Genomic DNA, 21,053 nt, shown 5'->3' on the forward strand with positions numbered 1-21,053 from the left:
TACATACACAAACGCTTCCCCGGGTGCTGCAACTTTGTATAACACAGACCCCTTATTCAATTGGCTGCTTGCCTGGAATGCTGTCCCTCGTATAAACTAGAGAGAGATCGATGGCTCTTGCTGAGATGCACACCTTGATAGGAAACATGACAAGAATTATGACCCAACGTCCACATCAGAACCTCTGCCTTTCCACGTAAATAAGAAACCCATCCCTGGACTACGTTCAACCCCAGAACTGTCGGGTCACTGAGTTGTACCATTGGTTTTGCTGCCACTGACTGACAATCGGATGATCCATGGGTGAACAGGTCTTCCAGGAAGCATCTATCTTGTCTAAAAAGAGCTTAAAACTTGTGATTTTCGCTTTTGAATGACTATTTTATTTTCCTTGGGCAGGGAGTTACTGAGTAGTTTCAAGTCCATACTGACAAGACAGCAACCTGTGGTAAGCACCAACCATTTCTGGTTTCACCTCTTGTTGGGTGCCAAGGTTTGGCCAATCCTCAACCTCCACAAAAGTAGCTACTTTAAAAAAAAAGAAAAAAAATGTTCTTATTTATTTATCTTAATAACATCTTATTATACAAAAAAAGAGGAAGTACTCCTGGGGGCAGAGAAGGGTTCGTCTTTCAGGGCTCATGTGTCTGTTATATATGGCATAGACCACATGGCTACAGGAAGACTTTGTGAACAAGAAAATTTCTGTCTTTACCCTGAACAGGAACTCACCTTTTTTATTTCTCCTCTCTCTTTTTTTTTCTTTTTTAGCTTAAAAGGAAACTAGTAAGTGAAAGACAGTGTAAATATGACAACACACTTTCAGTGCAGATAGCTCATGAAAATCAAATGGCTTGTTACAACAGGCTTTCTCTGAATTGCTTAATGTGTGTTTTATGAAAACTTTACAAGGCATCTGCCAACGTTTAACCAGAGTGGCGGGTTGGTGTGTTGGTTTTCCTCTGCAGGGAAGATTCTAGAAAATGGTAATGGGATGTGAAGACAATTACTTAGAAGCATGTTGATGAAGACTGGAAAAATAAATGAGGAGCTATTAAATCTGCTGGAATCGGGGCCAGGCTCCAACTGTGGAGAGACAGACCGACTTGGGCTCCATCAAGGCACGCTGAGATTAAGGTCACGAAGGAGTCATCCACTTTCATCATAATTGCAGCCCCTGATTCAGCCGCACACAGTTCTCACCCCACACGCTGGTGGTGCTGGGAGCACAGAGAATCCAGCAGAGAGTGGTTTCTGTGTTGGAGTTCCAGGGTGTGTGGAGGAGGATGAGACGAGTCCTGACTTTGTGTTTTCTCTAGTTTACAGATGAGCCCAAAAGAGACTCTGGGTTTCATTAGGAGAAAGAGGATACAAATCTCTATTGGGAGGAAGATCTGCCCTTAAGTGCATGCAAAATTGCTCATGACTGAAGCTGCCCAAACCTAAATAGCAGGAAAGATTCATGCATATGGCATCCCAGGCTGCCTCTAAGCTCACCAGCTGGGTTCATGATCCCATGCGTCTGCTCATCCTGGCCCTGCCCTCCCACCCACCAAGATACCTGTTCCTCTTCTTGTCTCCAGGTCAACAGGACCTCATCATTTATAACACAGCTTGTGGAGCATCTTCTCTGGGAACTTTTCCACCCAAACTCTTCCACTGGGAACTTGACTTGTCCCCCCCAACCTTTTTTTTTTTTAACTAGTATTTTCACTGTACCCTGGACCTCCTTCTACCCACAACACTAGAAAGCAAATTCCTTGGTGAGTAGAAGCTGTCTGACTCATTTCTGTCTCTAGCACAATATTGAACTTCCAGTACATTTTATGACTAAAGGAATGAATATTATAAGAGCTGACTTGATTTCTTTACTTGAGAAAGTGAGAAAACACTGGAGGAGTGCTGCCTTGAAAAACATTCGGAAGCATTTCATCTAGAGAGTCCAGAATATTGTACACAAAGCTCTGATAAAGCCAGAGAGAAAATACACTCTGTAAAATCATAAACATTCCCCTACCCAGGAAGCTAATGACGGCGTAGCTTTAATCGATGGGCTGTTTCTTTTGTTCCTTCTCTTTTCCTGATTAAAGTGCACACGGGATTTCCAGAAGGAAAACACAGGCAGGACAGATGAACGAGGAAGGTAAGGGAAAACCATTCAGATGGCATACAAGGAAGGCGCTTAAAGGTGGACTTGACTAACTTCCGAAAATATGCCTCCTGGATGAGTCTTTTAGAGAAAAGTCCATGTCGATCCTAAGCACAGCTTCTCTTGAAATCCATAGGATGGTGTTTGAAACCACAAAGTTTGAAACCAAACGATCCATGGACCCTTCATGGTATTTCCATTTCTTAACTAGATGATGGCTGTACAACAAGGCTCCTCAAAGATGGAAAATTTACCTGGAGCAAAATTCAGAGACAAAATAGAAAAGGAACCAGCACAGGGGAAAGAATATAATTTAGTAATCCTTTTCCTCCTCGGAGGGGAACAACTAGTCATTTTGCCACTTTAAAAACAATAGTCTCTTGCAACTCATCAAAGGGAGAAATCTGCAGACACCAGACCTCTTCATTATCCCCTCGGTCTGACAAACTCCTAAAGACCCCAGGAGCCAATTTCTGAGCAGGCAAAAGGATCCAGGCTGTACACTCCACAGGGGAGAGAAGGCTAAATCAACCGGAAAAAGGTGGAATCGTACAGTTCGGTAAGCAGAGTGCAGACAAGCGTGGATAATTTTAACTCCCAGTACAGCTGGACTGACCACTAAACTGTCGCCTCATATCGAGCCTGTAACTGAGAAACCGCAATTATCCTTTGGAGCACATTTATGAGGAAGCATGGGGCGCCCAAGGCGTTATGGGTGAGACTATTCAGAGCAGGTGGACTGGGGCAATGAGCGAGGATTTTCACATGTGGTTCCCTGCAGGGAAGGGAAAAGGAGCCAGAAGGCCAGTTCCATGAAAGCTCTGCTATAAAAGGGATAGAGCAGAGCAGAGGCAGGGAGGAAAGGAGATGAAAGAGGAGACAGTAAAGGAGGAAGGCAAAGACAATCCTGACTTCTTTAGAAGTGCCAGCGGCTTCCAAAAATGGATAAGCCTGGGAGGCCAAAATGATAACTCGGAAGAGATGGAACAGTCTTTTTTATTTTCCCCCTCCTTTCTCCCCCTACCCCTGTCCTTGTACACGAAGAGTTATTCCCCAACTAAAACCACCTCTCCTCTTCCTTTTCAATTTCTAAGCCTCAGGCAGCAACACATGTGATTTTATCTGTAGCTTATCTGATACTGAACTACAAGCCTAGCATAGGATACGTATGCCTGACACTGGCTGCCATGTTTTGGATCATGAAAATAATGGATCATTCACATTCTGCAAATTCCTTTTGAATTTTCCCAAAGAAATCATTCCTGAGTGCTGCCCCCAGTTTGGGAAGCACAGACCGCTCCTGTTTTTACTTCTCCCCAGTAAAAACAGGGTTTCAATTGAGAAAGATGGTCAAGCAGTGAAATTCTCTATTGCATTCATGACGAGTCAATTTTGCTACTTGTTCCCGCTTAAAAATACTACAAAGTGGAAGACCTGACATGTTTCACCTTGATTTCATATGATTTCATTTTGGGTGCGTGGTTTACTTTCCATAACCCTGAAGACATCAGCTGAAGGCAGTCTCGGGGTACAGTGGAAGGTTTAGGTGACAGTTTCTGAAATGTCTGCTAACATCGGATATGAAAATGCTCAGGTGACAATTGGAAAGCTAAATTCCAAGAGTGCGAAATATATAATCATCCCATCTACAGGAACAGGAGAATTTTCTGCTGATGAGGGGAGTGCCAAGAGTTAAGGCAGAATGATAAGTAGCAAAGAGGCTGGCCAGAACGCTTGCAGAATTGAGAAAATGGTACAGTATCAACCCAGAATCCTACACCCAGGATGCCATGAGCCCCGGAGCCCCTTCCTTAACTAAGCGCTCCTACTTACAGCTCCCAGGGAAATCCCGCGTAAGGGACTCTGTCCCTGACTTGATTGACAAGATCAGCAAGCGAATAGGCTTCATCTATACTTCGTGCATTTATTCATTTTTTTTATTTTACTTTATTTATTTATTTATTTTTCATCTATTTTTATTAGTTTGAGGCTAATTACTTCACAACATTGGAGTGGGTTTTGTCATACATTGACATGAATCAGCCATGGACTTACATGTATTCCCCATCCCGATCCCCCCTCCCACCTCCCTCTCCACCCAATTCCTCTGGGTCTTCCCAGTGCACTAGGCCGGAGCACTTGTCTCATGCATCCCACCTGGGTTGGTGATCTGTTTCACTATAGATAATATACATGCTATTCTCTTGAAACATCCCACCCTTGCCTTCTCCCACAGAGTTCAAAAGTCTGTTCTGTACATCTGTGTCTCTTTTTCTGTTTTGCATATAGGGTTATCATTACGATATTTCTAAATTCCATATTTATGTGTTAGTATACTGTAATGGTCTTTATCTTTCTGGCTTACTTCACTGTGTATAATGGGCTCCAGTTTCACCCATCTCATTAGAACTGATTCAAATGAATTCTTTTTAACAGCTGAGTAATATTCCATGGTGTATATGTACCACAGCTTCCTTATCCTTATTTGTTTGTATGCTGCTTTGTTACAATACATCTATTCTATGAAACCAGGAATGACTGTATTCACCTTTCAAGCCACGACAAAATTATCTTTTGTAAGATGTTATCGCCATTAAATGGGACAAAGAATTGAAGTATGGGGTTGACCAAAGGGTTTGTTCGGGTTTTTCCACAAGATATTCTGAAAACACCCAAAAGAATTTTGGAGCCAAGCCAACATTCAGTCCAGCGTGGAGTTTCATCCCCCTTTGACCTCCCTGTGGTTCCAGGGCCGTGGTTCTCTACATGTGCTCACTGGACCAGCAGCATTAGCATCACCTGGGGACTTGTTAGAAATGCTTGTTCTCAAGAACACTCCCACCACCCCCTCCACCGCCCCCCACCACCAGCTGTGAGTGATTGATCGTAGACTCTGGAAATGGGCTCTCCAGTGCACGTTTTCATCAATGTTCCCAGTGACCCCGGGACGCTGACACTGGCTGAAGAATGAGAACCCCTGCTCTGTATTAACAGACCCCCTTCCTTGGAATTCCCGCTACTTGCAGACAAATTCTCGATGCAGTGACGCCCAGAGCAATGGCTCCACAAGGCACTCTTAAGTAAACACTGACAAAGCGGTCCCCTCTGGTCTGTTCTCGGGTCTGCTTTATCCTTGCCATGTGTTTGATGGGCACGTGTTGAACCTAGAACAATATTTCTCCCTCAACAGTGTCAGCATCTTGCACTAACTTCTTAAAAACTTTTTTTAGCCATTTCAGGTAACAATCCCCCACGTGGCCTTAACACCCAGAACTCTGGTGAATGTTACGATTGTTTTGCAGACAGGAAGTGACTGTTGCATTAACACTATCCAGAAGTGAGTGGTGATAAACTCTGGCACTGCTACAAAAAAAAAAAAAAAAAAAAAAAACCAGGCTCAGAGACTCAGGAACTGAAAGAATACATTCTGCAGTTGAGAGGAAAAACCCACACAAACTCAAAACAAAATCAGTTCAAATAAACCTCATTCCTTGCCATCTATAAACAGAGTAAGTTCAGGGAGAATCTTTTGGCCCCAAGAAGAAGTGTGGAATGAGATAAGATGTTTCTCCTTTATTTGAATGTGTGGACTGCTTAGGCACCCTATTAGAAAGGCATTTCAAATATCCTTTAATGATTTTAATTGACTAAGTCCCATTCTTCCCTGACAATCACATTGGGTTTATCTGTACACAACTTCCTGCTATTATCTTAAGTCTCTGGTAGCTTAATGAAGACTGTATGTCAGCAAACACTATTTTTTAAAAACTGGAAGATAAACTTACAAGGAATAAATGCTCCTTTAGATGTTAGAGGTCCCTCATGCCCCAACTTAACTTGAATGTCTAACACAGCTCCTTCAAGAAGTCCACGTGGCCCTGGGCTCTTAAATCATGTTCACTTAGGACATACCTCTTTGGGCTTGAAATATAATCTGGTTAATGAATTTACCTTACCAGGTACCAGCCAGGATACCCAACATGAAAATCTTTGCACAGAATATTTTCAAATCTGTATCGTGTCAAATTCCTACAAGCAAGTCAGCATTTTGTCTTTTAAAAGGGACGCTCACATCCAGACTGTTGTAACATATCTGAACCTGTTCGACCTGGCTGCATTTTCCAGGAGCAAGAAGTGGAATTCACTGTAACCCGATCAGGCTCTTTTTGACCAGATTGGGGGAATCAGCATGTTTGTGTTGGCTTGTTAAGCCTTCAAGGCTCAGAGCTTTAGCCAGTTCAGGCAGAGATGGGCAGTCAGAGAAAGCATTTGTTTCTCCGCATATATCCCGCTGGCTTCATGGCCAATGGCAATGCCAGGGAGTTCAAGCGATTATTACTTACTTTAGGGAAACAAAAGCCAACAACCTGAGAATCAACGTCCCCAAGGAAAGGTCAATAGCCCTCAGTGCTGTAATGGATGTAACAAATATTTGAATAAGAATAACATAAAAATGTGTTGGCTCATTTTGATTTATTTCCAATGTCCTGGCTTGTGCCCTGCTGAATGGTTCACAAATTCAAACTTGATTTCTGCTGACTTGTTTAGCCACCCCACTTCTCTTTTCCTTCCTCCGAAGTGCCTTTCAATCATATTTCACAGTCCCTTCCAGAAGGACCACAAAGTATAGCACCAGAGATATTCTCAGTCTGTCAAGTGATTATATATTAAGTGGTTTTATGAAGCCGGGCGCCTCAGCCAGGCTTCTGAACAATGCTGAGGAACAGTCAGGGCTGCACAAAGACAGGCCACTCTGCGCAAAGCCAGGACCAGCTCAGTCTCAACAGATAGAGTAGCTTCTTCTCCAAGCTTGAGTCCTACAGGGATGAAGAAGACAAGAACCACGTAGAATTTAGAACGTGTCTCAATTGGAGAGGTCCTAGGACATCCCCTATTTGGTCCAAGGAAACAGAGGCTGGGCCATGATATTAAAAAAATAAAAAAAAATTGCAAGATCCTCAATGAGAAGGGACTTCCCTGGTAGGCCAGTAGTTAAGACGTTACCTTCCAGTGCAGAGGGTGAGTGTTCAATTCCTGGTCTGGGAGCTATGATCCCACATGTTTCAGGGCCAAAAAACCAAAGCATAAAACAGAAGCAATATTGTAACAAATTCATTAGAGACTTAAAAAAAAATCCTCAATGATTATACAGGGAAGACAAGAGAGGAAGAACACTGGCCTGGGGAGGCTGCCCCCCTCTCCCTCCCTCCCACCCAACTGCATGCACGCATGGGTGCTGCAACTTAATTATAAGTGAGCCTCAAATCAGAGCCAAGGTCTGTCTGCTCTGATGCTTGCTGGGAAATAATTCCAATGCCTTCTCTGGGTAGAGTGAAGTGCATGGGGTGGGAAGGGAGGTGCCAGGCAGGAGATTTGCTACACAGACTGGAGTTTATACCCACCTCCATATGCATCCCCCACACTCTCTGTTTTAAGAAACCAAGGGACACTAGTGTTTCTTTTGCAACAATTTTTTCCGTGAAAAAAGTTTCCATGGGCATGTTAGCCCCATTTCAAGAGTATTTACTACATCTTCACCACCACACCCACTGGTCTCTCCAAGAGGACAGAAAAAGCAATGGCCTTTAGACTACTGTTATTCTGCTCAGCTGACTGTTGGGTTGGTCAAAATGCTCATTCTGGCTTTTCTGTAAGTTGTTACAAAAAAACCCAAACTTTTTGGCCAACCCAATACCTAATTGGTTACACAAGTGTGTTTCCTCATTTAGTCCTTGTAACACGTCCCTTGAATAAGTAGCTCTATTGCTCTATAAGGTAAGAACGGCTGACCCTTGAACTACATGGGTTTGAACTGGGTAAGTCCACTTATATGTGGACTTTTTTCAATAAATGTATGAAAAATTTCTTGGAGATTTGTGACAACTTGAAAAAAAAATTTCAGACAAACCCTGCTGCCTAGAAATACCAAAAAAATTAAGAAAATTTAGTTATGTCGTGAAGGTAAAATAGAGGTAGAGAGGGACTAGACTATCCTTACAAAGGCATAAGATGAGTGATATTTAATATAAAACTAATAATGTGTAGTTTTCTTACTATTTTATAACTTTGCTTTCAAAGAACTACATCATCATACAGTATGCCTCTCTCGCATAATTGGATTATAATTAGAAAAACTGCATATCAGCCTATGATCACATTAAGTGGGGATATTTAATGTAAAAATGTTTCCAATTCTGTATTGTGAATATGACTGCAATATTGTACGTCATAAAAGTTGTATATAGATTCCTTTATTAGTGTACAGGCTAGGCTACTGTGAAGCAATTATATGGATTACACTAGGCTACCATGAAATAATTGTGTTGCTATTCCTTCATTCTCAACGCATGAATAGTCATACCCGTAAATATGAATTTCTCTCTCAGATTATCTTTTCACTTTTGATGTCTAGTGATAGTAATATGTATAACATCTTAATGTTTTGTATATTATAAAGCAGTATTGATGTAAGTACTGACAGATGATTCATTTTGTAAAGGAACAAAATAAACTTACAGTATCAATAAATACTATTAAAAAATACAAAAAAATAAGTTAAAAAATGCAGTATAATACTACAAATGTATTTTCTTCTCCTTATGATTTTCTTAATAACATTTTTTCCCTAATTTACTTTGACAAATATAATATATAATATACAAAACATACAAAATGTGTATTAATCAACTGTTTCTATTATCAGTAAGGTTTCCAGTCAACAATAGGCTAGGGGTTTCCCTGGCTGTCCCAAGTGGTTAAGACTTTACCTTCCAGTACAGGGGGTGTGGGTTCGATCCCTGGTTGGGGAGTGAAGATCCCACATGTGTCACAGCCAAAAAACCAGAACATAAACAACACAAGCAATATTGTAACAAATTCAACAAAAATGTTTAAATGGTCTACATAAAAAAAAATCTTTAAATAAAAGATTAGGCTGCTGCTGCTGCTGCTACTGCTAAGTCGCTTCAGTCGTGTCCGACTCTGTGTGACCCCACAGACGGCAGCCCACCGGGCTCCCCCATCCCTGGGATTCTCCAGGCAAGAACACTGGATTGGGTTGCCATTTCCTTCTCCAATGCATGAGAGTGAAAAGTGAAAGTGAAGTCACTCAATCATGTCCAACTCTTCACGACCCCATGGACTGCAGCCCACCAGGCTCCTCCGTCCATGGGATTCTCCAGGCAAGAGTACTGGAGTGGGGTGCCATTAGGCTATTCGTAGCTAATTTGGGGAGAATCAAAGTTGTACATGGATTTTCAAATGTGCTGGTGGTTGGTGCCCCTAATCCCTGAATTGCCCAAGGGTTAACTGTACATATTATATTTGCACTATGTCACTATTATATTTTTTGTTTGTATTTTGTTTGTGCTTTAAGTTTCAACCAGAATGTGAACTCCACAAAAGGGCAAACTTGCCTGTCTTGTTTGCAGTTCTTTACACAGCTTCTGAAACATTGCTTCACACATAGTAGGTATTTAATAAGTGCTTGCTAAAACAAACCAGAGATCAAATTGCAAACATCCACTGGTTCATAGAAAAATCAAGGGAATTCCAGAAAAACATCCACTTCTGTTTCATGGACTATGCTAAACCCTTTGACTGGTAGATCACAACAAACTGTGGAAAATTCTGAAAGAGATGGGAATACCAGAACACCTTACCTGCCTCCTAAGTAATCTGTATACAGGTCAAGAAGCAACAGTTAGAACCAGACACAGAACAGACTGGTTCCAAACTGGGAAAGGAGTATGTCAAGGCTGTATATTGTCACCCTGCTTATTTAACTTATGTGCAGAGTACATCATGAGAAATGTCGGACTGGATGAAGCACAAGCTGGAATTAAGACTGCAGGGAAAATATCAATAACCTCATGCAGGCAGACAACACCACCATTATGGCAGAAAGTGAAGAACTAAAGAGCCTCTTGATGAAGGTGAAAGAGGAGAGTGAAAAAGCTGGTTTAAAACGCAACATTCAAAGAAACTTAGATCATGGCACCTGGTCCCACCACTTCATAGCAAATAGATAGGGAAATAATGCAAACAGTGACAGACTTTGTTATCTTGGGCTCCAAAATCACTGTGGATGGTGACTGCAGCCATGAAATTAAAAATGCTTGCTCCTTGGAAGAAACGCTATGACAAACCTAGATAGTGTATTAAAAAGCAGAGACATCACATTGCTGACAAAGGTCAGAATAGTCAAAGTTATGGTTTTTCCAGGAGTCATGTACGGATGCGAGAGTTGGACCATAAAGAAGGCTGAGTGCCAAAGAACTGATGCTTTTGAACTGTGGTGTTGGAGAAAACTCTCGAGAGTCCCTTGGACTGCAAGGAGAACAAACCAGTCATCCTAAAGGAAATCAGTCCTGAATATTCACTGGAAGGACTGATGCTGAAACTGAATTTCCAATACTTCGGCCACCTGATGCAAACAGCCAACTCATTGAAAAAGACTCTGATGCTGGGGCAGATTGAGGGCAAAAGGAGAAGGGAGTGACAGAGGATGAGATGGTTGGATGGCATCATTGACTCAATGGACCTGAGTTTGAGCAAACTCTGGGAGATAGTGAAGGACAGGGATGCCTGGTGTGCTGTAGTTCATGGGGTCGCAAAGAATCAGACACAACTGAATAACTGAACAACGACAAAACAAATATAGTATAACACACACACACACACACACACACACACACACTCATATGTATATGGAATCTAGAAAAAATGGTACTGATGAACCTATTTGCAGGACAGGAATAGAGACTTAGAGAACAGACTTATAACAGAGGAAGGAGAGGGTGGGACGCATTGAGAAAGTAGCATTGAAACATATACATCACCATGCGTAAAACAGACAGCTAATGGGAAGTTGCTGTGTGACGCAGGGAGCTCAGCCTGGTGCTCTGGACAACCTAGACGGCAGGGAGAGAGGTATGAGTGGGAGGGGACGTGTGTATATCTAAGGCTGATTCATGTTGACATATGGCAGAAACCAACACAGCATTGTTAAGCAATTACCCTCCAATTCAAAATAAATAAATTCAAAACAAAACTAACAAAATAAGTGCTTGCTAAATGAATGAAGGAATTCTCATCTCATTGGAGAGGACACTGAGGCTAAGGAGGGGAATTAATATATTCAAGGCCATCCAACTAATTAGAGGTAAAATCGCCTTCCAAACACAGATATGTTTCTGTAAGTTTAATTAGACACAGAGATGTGCTCAAGATCAAGGGAATTGGAAACTGTCAAGATTCCCAATTATGCTACCCAGAGTTTCTGCAGCACAGGTGTGCACACTAAAGGCCTTGACCTCTGTGACCCCTGAACTTGTCATACCGAGAAATAGCAAAATTTAATACTTTTAATAAATGGAGTATTCTACATTAATGACATGTTTCTACTACTCAAGAGACTGGTAATTTATGGAGAAACAGCCATCTACTAACCTTACTTGAATGACAGACTAAGTCAACACCAAATCTACAGGAAGAACATTGGGTTCCTCTGATAAGCTCTATATTGTGACAGATTCCATGTATGCCCATAATAATGAAATCTGTCATTAATAGGAAATCTACTAAATACCTAGAATTACAGCCTTCCTCAGAATTATCACCATTAGAAAGGTTGCTATAACAAAAATTGATTAGGGAGAGAAATAAAGACTGCTTGGGGAACTATTAAGAGGCTTAGATTCACGAACATTTATTGAACAAAGGATATTTTCCAGATGCTCCGTCTTCATTGGACAAAATAATAACTGAAGCTGAAACCAGCCTCGTGGAGGATGTGGGAATCACTATAAAGGGGAATTCCCTCACGAGGAGGCCAAGTGGAGGTGGGAAAATATTACATCCAAGAGTTTTCTGAAAATAGGATCAATAAACCAAGATAGCTGTAACCAAAGCTGAAGGCAGGAGTCAGTTGAGCCAGTCTATCTGGGGCCCTGTAATGGTTTATTTTTTACTTTTAGGCAAGCATAAAGGCCACCTCAGAAGGAAAAGTCCCTGACGTTCAATTAATTCTCCTTGTACTGTGTTACAAATAAAATTTAGAGAATCTAACAGACTCTTAATGAAAAAAAATAAATCTTGAGAAGTTATTATCTGGGAAACCTGGACATTGTCTGAGGACTTGGTTGCCTGTAACAACCTATGTTCGCCTTGTGGGATTGCCAAGGGATCAGATATCAGACCATAAAGCTGCTAATATAACTGATGCAGCTTGATGGACGGGAAAGCATCAATCAATTAGAAAGTCTGTGTAGGCAAAATAGGGGGGCAGGCAGAGATGCCTGCTCTAAAGCCTTGATTTTGAAAACAGAAGGTCTCCCTGGAATTCTTCTGTAGGCTACAACAGGAGGCCAAGTAAAACCAGGTGTGAGGAACAGGTGATGAACACTGGACTGAACCACTCTAAATTAAGGATGGAGACCACTTGTTTCCTCCAAATTGCAGGAGCCGGAAATTTAGTTCTTCCTTTCAAAGATGACTTAGTTTTAAAACCTCTCGTATTAGGCTCTCTGTATTTAGTGGCAAACGAGGCAACAAAGAAAATATACGTGGGCAGAAATGTGTGCACATAGAGTTATTTTTCCTGGCATTCTGGATTTCAGAGACAGATGGTTGAATTTATCTTATATCTCATTCATGGCCTATTTTCTTCATCAATCCAGGCAAGTCTGCTCTCTTATTTTATTTACTTATTGACTTCCTTAAAAAAAAGTTCCCACTCCCATTATCGCTCACAGGCAACAGTTCAAATGCACTTTATATGTATCCACAAATTTGTAGGTATCCCTGCAAGATTTTCAATTCAGTTCAGTCGTTCATGCGTGTCCAACTCTTTGTGACCCCATGGACTACAGCATGCCAAACTTCCCTGTTCATTACTAGCTCCCGGAGCTTGCTCAAACTCATATCCATCAAGTCAGTGATGCCATCCAACCATCTCGCCCTCTGTCGTCCCCTTCTCCTCCTGCCTTCAATCCTTCCCAGCATCAGGGTCTTTTCCAGTGAGTTGACCTTTTGCATCAGGTGGCCATAGTATTGGAGTTTCAACTACAGCATCAGTCCTTCCAATGAATATGCAGGATTGATTTCCTTTAGGATGAACTGGTTGGATCTCCTTGCAGTCCAAGGGACTCTCAAGAGTCTTCTCCAACACCACAGTTCAAAAGCATCAATTCTTAGGGGCTCAGCTTTCTTTACAGTCCAACTCTCACATCCATACATGACTATTGGAAAAACCATAGCTCTATAAGGTGTAGAATTGTTTATTGTGTGTATATGCATTTTTCAATTTACATAAATAGCATTGGGCTATGAACCACATACTTCTCCTTTTTCAGTTGAGTTCTGTGTATTCAAGTCTGGTCCCTGTTGCTGAGAACACATCGATTTGGTGTCCTGCAGCTACTGCACAGGTTTCATTATCTGCTCACCTCGCTGTGCTGAACTATTTCCCCTCTGATGTGTAGGATGACACAAACACCATGTCCTGAGCATTTGCATCTGTGTCTTCCTCTGGATTCATGCAGAGACTTTTTTCTGAAAACACTCACAAGTGGGTTTCTGAGTCTCTACATCCTTACACACAAATCATTTAAGTAAGCCCTGCCCAGTTACTCTCCCAGGTGACTGGCCAGTTTCCATTCCCACCAATAGGTTAGGAGGGTTCCTAGCATCCCATATCCAACCCATCCATTAGCCAGTTAAATTGATTATAAATTTTGCAATTAAAATGGGAATAGAAGGTTATTCTATTCTTATTTTAAGTTGCATTTCTCTGAATATTGCTGAGTTTGAGCATCTCTTTATATGTTTGCTAGTTACTTAGGTTTACCCCTTCTATGAATTGCTATTCACATCCTTTGTCCATTTTTTTCTATAGACTTTTCTCTTTCTTATTTATTGGAATAGTTCCTTGTATTCTACATATTGGTTTCTCATTGGTATTACACATTGCAGATTTGTTTTCCTCATCTCTCATCTACAAATTTTGTCTAAGTTGTCTTTTTTAAGCAGAACTCTTTTTGTGTATAATCAGAAACATTAATTATCATCTAATGATTTGTTCTATAGGCCATGTTGAAGAAATCCCTCATTCCCCCTAGGTCCCATCAGTCCTACGTCTTCTATTAACATCCTAGTTTTACTTTTCACATTAAACATTTTCATCTATCTGAGATGTACTTTCTATATGGTGTGAGGTAGGAATTTAGCTTTGTCTTTCTCTGTATAAGGAGCCAGTTTTCTCAACACCTTCTATTAAATGATTGTCTGATAGCTCACTGACATTTATCATACCAATGTAAATTATGTCTGTTCATTTGGTCTATTTCTCTGTTCTTCTACCAATAGCACATTGTTTTTCTTTCTTTCTCTCTCTTTCTTTCTTTGTACTGTGTCTTAATATCTGTAGTGGAAGTCTGCTTTCTTCCTCTTCTTTTCCAAACTAAACTTCTTTTCCAAACTTCCATATTTATTCATGGATTTACATTTTTCTGTATATAGAATAACTTTGTCTCATCCCTTAAAAAAACTAATTAGAACTTTGTTTTGGATCACACTGAAATTGTATGTGAATTCAAAGAAAACTGATATCTTTATAATGTTAAAGCACAACATTTATAAGCATGGAGAAGCTCACCATTTCATATTTTCTTAAAACTTTATCCATATATATGATGTATATTCTTTGTTCATTGCTAGATAATTATTGCCATTTTGAAGGCATCTTGTTTTCTATTTCATTTTCCAGTTGTTTGCTGGTGGTACGGAGAGCAACCATACCACCACAATTGATTTTTCTAAGTTTATCTATGTGTTTCAAATTTCCTCAACTCTCTATTCTAATCTTTTCCTGTTGATTCTTATAGATTTTTATTTAGATCATATCATCAACAAATGACAATTTAGTACCCTCCCTTCAAATCATTAGACTGTATTGTTTTGTTTTGACTTGGTTTTTTTCTTATAGAGTTGGCCAGGACCTTTGGCACTGTGTTAAACAGCAGCATATGTTTCTAATCATAAAGGGGACTGGTCCAGAGTTTCTCTGAAGTATGTTGTCTGCTGTAGGTTGGAGGCATAAATCTTTATCACATTAAGGAAGTTCCCTTCTAGACATAGTTTGCAAGATATTTTTATCACAAATTGATGTTGAAATTTATTAAGATGGCTTTTTTATATCTGAGATGATTGAGTGGTTTTTCTCCCTTGGATTTATGTAGCAGTGCATTTTCTGAGGTTGAGCCATCTTTGCTTTTCTGGGCTAAACTCTCCATGATCACCTGCTACTTTTATCCTTTTGTTTTATAGCTAATATTTCTCTGTGCACTCATATCTATGTGTAAAAGCCAAATGACCTTGTGTATTGACTCTTACAGAATTTGGAATCAATAATGTGCTAGTTTTATAAAGTCATTTCTAATGCTTTTATGCTTTTCTATTTCCCAGAGCTATTTATTTTTATTTATTTTTATTTTGGTAGAACTTACTAATAAAACCACTGGATCTAGAGCTAAAGTGAGAGAAAAGAGTCTGAATATCATTTTAATTTCTTTATTGATTATTGATCTATTCAATATTGTTAGTTTCTCTTACACTATTTTTGTATTTTATATTTGTCTATACATGTAGTTTTCAAGTATATTGATAGTCATTCATAATAATTTTTCATACTTTTTCAGCTATGTCTACTTTATTTCCCTGTTTTTCATTCTGTAAGTTTGCTATTTGTTCATTCTCTACTCATCCTGATCAGTTCAGCCGAAGAGTGTCTCTACTGTAGTTTTCTGTTGTTGTTGCTAAGTACAAGATTTTGGTTTCATTAATCTTCTCTATTATTTTTTAGTAGTCTTTAAATTTCTTATCTTAAGCGTATTATAGCTGTCTTTCTCACTTCTTTGTGTTTATTCTTTTTCCAATTCTCCTCTTGAGGTCTTAGATACTGTGTCTCCAATCTTTCTTGTTTTCAAATAAACATATCTAAAGCTCTATTTTCCTCTAGTGCCACTTTAGCTAACTAATTTTGATAAGCAGTTTTTAGTTCTATTTAGTTCTAAGTATTTCATAACTTCCCTTATGACTTCTGAGTTAGTTAGACTACAGATATGAGCTATATTTTAACTTTCTCTTGATATTGATTTCTTTTTATTGCATTTTTATTAAACAACATAACTCTCCATTAAATAGACTTCTATGTAATCAGAAGCCTTCCTTGATGGATTGTCATTTTTAAAAAAATAATCCAGTCTGAAAAAAAGGCCTTCACTGTTTGTTGGATACAGAATTCTATACATATCTACTAGTTCCTCACTTTAATGTATTATTCACACCTATTATGGTTTAGTCGCTAAGTTGTGTCCAACTCTTGCAACCCCATAGACTGTAGCCTGCCAGGCTCCTCTGTCCATGGGATTCTCCAGGCAAGAATACTGGAACAGGTTGCCATTTCTTTGCTTATATTTGGCTTGTTTAAATAGTTTGAGAGAGCTGCTTTAAAACTTCTACCCACAGTAATTTTGTTGACTTATTTATTCCTTCTCATAGTTTTATCAGTTGTCATTTATGTATTTCAAGATGATATTATCAGGTGAGTTTATGTTCATTATATATATATATAATATATATGTGTGTGTGTATATATATATAATATATATGTGTGTGTGTATATATATATATATATACACACACACACATTCTTACTCTATGGTTGTATTTGCAGGTATATCATATCCCTCTTTGCCCTTAGTGGTTTTTGCCTTTAATTCTGTTTCATCAGATATATATATTACTCTTCCAACTTTCCTTTGGTTCACATTTGTCTGGGATATATATTCTTTCATCCTTTTGTCATTAGTCTAACCAATTTCTTTCCTTCAGTACTCTTTTATTGACAAAATATTGCCAGACTTTATGTTCTACATCTAATCTGAGTTCTTCTGCCTTTTAATTGGTGAGTTACTATTTACTGTAATTACTTCTACATTAGGATTTATTTCTGCCATCTAACTTTAATTTTATCCTAACTACTCAACATTTTTTTTTACTTCTCCTTTCCTGACTTCCATTAGATTGATCAAACTCCTGGACTATTTGAAAACTACATGACCCATTTTTGTTTTCTGATAGTTGTTCCTAATTTACGAAGATTCACCATCACATTTTCCCCAATCACTGCTTAACCTTATCAATATTTACATCTTATCCTGAACAAAACAAGTGCCATGGAATGCCTTCACTTGCCTCTGTTCTCACCTTCCTCCCCCAGCCCATCTTCTCTAGGTTCATTAAATATCAAATTATAATTCTGTCTTGTTAAGTAAGTCAACGATGGGGGTCCTAGGAACATGTATCAGTCTCTCTGCTGGAAGTTGATGACTTCAAAAACACTTCTCTAGGCTCCACCTTCTTAAAGAACTTGAAAGTGTGCACACTAGAAAATGAGCTACTTTCTCCTGGAAAAGCGTGGTGTAGTTGTTGATTCACAGGCAATTAACAAAAATAAACTTTACCACATGGATGAATATCAAATCATCATAAATAATACGTTAGCCTCGGACACCTCATGGGTGAGAAGGGAATGTTTCACCATTCCCAGGGAATAAGCGATCCCATTTCATTGCTTGATGATAGCCAAGAGTGCTACTTGACCCTACTCCCAAACCACACTTTTCTAAATAGCAGGGCACTTATGACCATAAAGGATTCTAAGTATTATGGAAGGTACACATTAAGCAAATGTATATAAGCCAAGATGTGCCCATAATAAATAACTTCACACATGTATACCACATACAGATATCACTGTTGCTGTTTTAAGTCGCTGAGCCATGTCCGACCCTTTGTGACCCCGTGGACTGTAGATTGTCAGGCTCCTCTGTCCATGGGACTTCCCAGGCAAGAATACTGGAGGGGGTTGCCATTCTCTTCTCCAGGGGATCTGCCCAACCCAGGGATCGAACGTGCATCTCCTGCATTGGCAGGTGGGTTCTTTACTACTGAGCCACCAGGGAAGCTCACATATAGATATACCTCATTAGTAGTTCTGCGTTTTCTGCGCACGCACACACACACACACACACACACACACACAACACTTTCAGAAAACAGTGATCAAACCAAGCTAGTCAACATTCATTTTATTAAACATAACTGTCCATGTTACTGCTTTACTGACACACAAAAGCTGTTTTGCTCAGTGAGAACCAATATTTAAATCAAAGGTCTATAATCTTTTCAGAGACTGCAATTTCACAGATCTTTAAAATCGTTCGTAAATCCTCATGTAATTAGAATTTCCCCCAGGCTTCACAAGCCTTTGGATGTGAAGGAGATTATATTAAGTTAATGCCCAGACTCTACTGGTTCCAAAACTTCAGCCACTTATTTGCAAGAGGTCAGCCCTCTGCCTTGGTCTTACTCCTGGGAGACCACAGGAGCAGCTCAACTATTTCCCTACCCCAGCTTCCTTATCATTGTCCACTGTACACTAAGCCACCTGAAAAAGCCATATCATTCTTCCTCCTTCACTGCCAGGAAGATGTCACTCCACTGTTGATGGGACCCCACTGGATATCCATGAGGCGTGAAGAGGCATCTCCTCTTTCCTACTCCACAATGTTCCATCATCATCAAGTCACCCACACTACACTACTTAGATCCATAGTCTTTCAAAGTCAAACCCGCTCCTTCAGTTCTTCGTTTATAGCTTGTTCTCTTCCCACAGGCTCAGATCTTTTGATCCACAGAGCCAGGCTGGGAAATAGGGGACAGGTCACTACAATCTTCCAGAGACGAACATACAAAAATCTTTACACAAAACTCATTGTGGGACTTCCCTGGTGGTTAAAACACCATGCTTCCAGTGCAGGGGGCATGGCTTGAGTTTGATGCCTAGTCAGGGAACTAAGATCCCACATGCTACAGAGCACACCAAAAAAAAAAAAAAAAATCAAAACAAAAACACTGATTGCACAACCCTCTGTTAACACAGACAGACAGTAGGTCCTGGTAAGAGACATGGACAAGGCACAGTTCATACACAACCAGATCTTTATCTTGGTTTAAACTTGGTTGGAACGTCTTCTACACAGATGACTCCTATGTAACTTTATCTTCATAAAAGAAAACCTGGATGTTTGGAAATACTCATTTTATCCAACAAATATTTTTGAGGCCCTGTCATAAAGTAGCAAGGCATGGATGAATCATTTATGTATTGATTCTTCAGTGACAGTTTGGCCATAACAGTACCATGCTTTGTATTTCAAAGCTATTGTGGTCATTGAAAGTGAAAGTCACTCAGTCGTGTCTGACTCTTTGTGACCCCATGGACTATACAGTCCATGGAATTCTCCAGGCCAGAATACTGGAGTGGGTAGCCTTTCCCTTCTCCAGCAGATGTTCCCTACCCAGGAGTTGCACTGGGGTGTCCTGCATTACAGGCAGATTTTTTACCAACTGAGCTATGAGGGAAGCCCGTGGTGGTTATTAGGAATGCTCACAAATATTCTCACATGCCTCCTCCCAGGTGCAAAGTAAAATTGTCCTTTCCTAACTCCCTGAGGTTAGGCATGGCCTCATGACTTGGTCTGGCCAACAAAAAAGTATGCAGAAATGTTGACTGTCATTTCCAGAAACATGATTGCCAGTGTGAGGCACGGCAGCTCCCCCTTCTCTCTGCCATGAGGACTGGGGAAGCATATGCTGAGATACAGACCCTAGCATCTTGGGTCCTGGGTGATACCAAAGAGCAGGTCATCTCTGACCCTCATAGGAAATGTGCTGCGAATGAAAAATAAAGCTTCAGTGTTTTAAGCCACAGAGATTTTTCAGGATGTTTGTTACCAGAGCATAACCTTGCCCATCCTGGCTAACTTAAAGAGGGGCACACACTAGATCTCTTCAGGATCCATAAAGTCAGGGCCCTTGCCTTTCCCAACTCTGGCAGGGGGCACCATTCAAGCTGCATTCTATGGGCGTTGCAAGCATAGAGCACCATTCAATCTGTCTTCTACGTTCTGCCCCTGGAATGAGGCGGCACTGAAAAAAATGCATGTATTTTCTGAGTTCTTTAAACTTATGAATGGGGGCATTCTTCCTGGGGTATAATAGTTTTGTGCCTAGAGAAGGAATATTTTATATTATTATATTTTTTCTTTTCTTTTTGGAAGATCTTCACAGTGCCATCAGAGTGTTGAGGCAGTAGTTCTCAAATGGTGCCAGGAGTAGTGGGGAATTTTGCCCCATGCCAAAGTGACACTTGGAAACGTGCGGAAACATTTTTGGTGGTTGCAAATGGTTTGCTCCCAGCAGGCAGGGAGGCTGGTAAACACCCTCACTAGGGCAAGTGAGAGTGCAGTTGTTCGGTCGTGTCCAACTCTTTGTGACCCCATGGACCACAGCCTACCAGGCTCCTCCATCCATGGAATTTTCCAGGCCAGAATACTGGAGTGGGTTGCCATTTCCTTCTCCAGAGGATCTTCCTGACCCAGGGATCGAACCTGGGTCTCCTAAATTGCAGGCAGATGCTTTACCATCTGAGACACCAGGGAAGCCCACTAGGTGGGGTAAATGGTACCACAAAGAAATATCTTCCCCCGAATGTCAGTAGGACCAGTGTGGGGAACCCTTGTCCTCATGGAAGGCTGAAGAGAAACACAGTCATCCCCATGTAGGTAATTCCCACTTTCTACTCCTTCACCGAGAACAGAAAGGAGAGCAGTAGAAGGTGGTGTGAAGCTCTCAGAGGAGGAATGTAACCTTTCACTCCTTCAGAGCAGATCACATAGTGATTTCCTTCCTGAGAGTACAAGATGGAAAAGAGGAAAGAGTACCTTTACAGCAGAGAGACCTGGCAAACGCAGCCTCAGCCAGGTGGTCGAGTTCAGCG

The sequence above is a fragment of the Odocoileus virginianus genome, chromosome 7 (genome assembly GCF_023699985.2).
Source record: "Odocoileus virginianus isolate 20LAN1187 ecotype Illinois chromosome 7, Ovbor_1.2, whole genome shotgun sequence".
In the NCBI taxonomy this organism is placed as follows: Eukaryota; Metazoa; Chordata; class Mammalia; order Artiodactyla; family Cervidae; genus Odocoileus; species Odocoileus virginianus.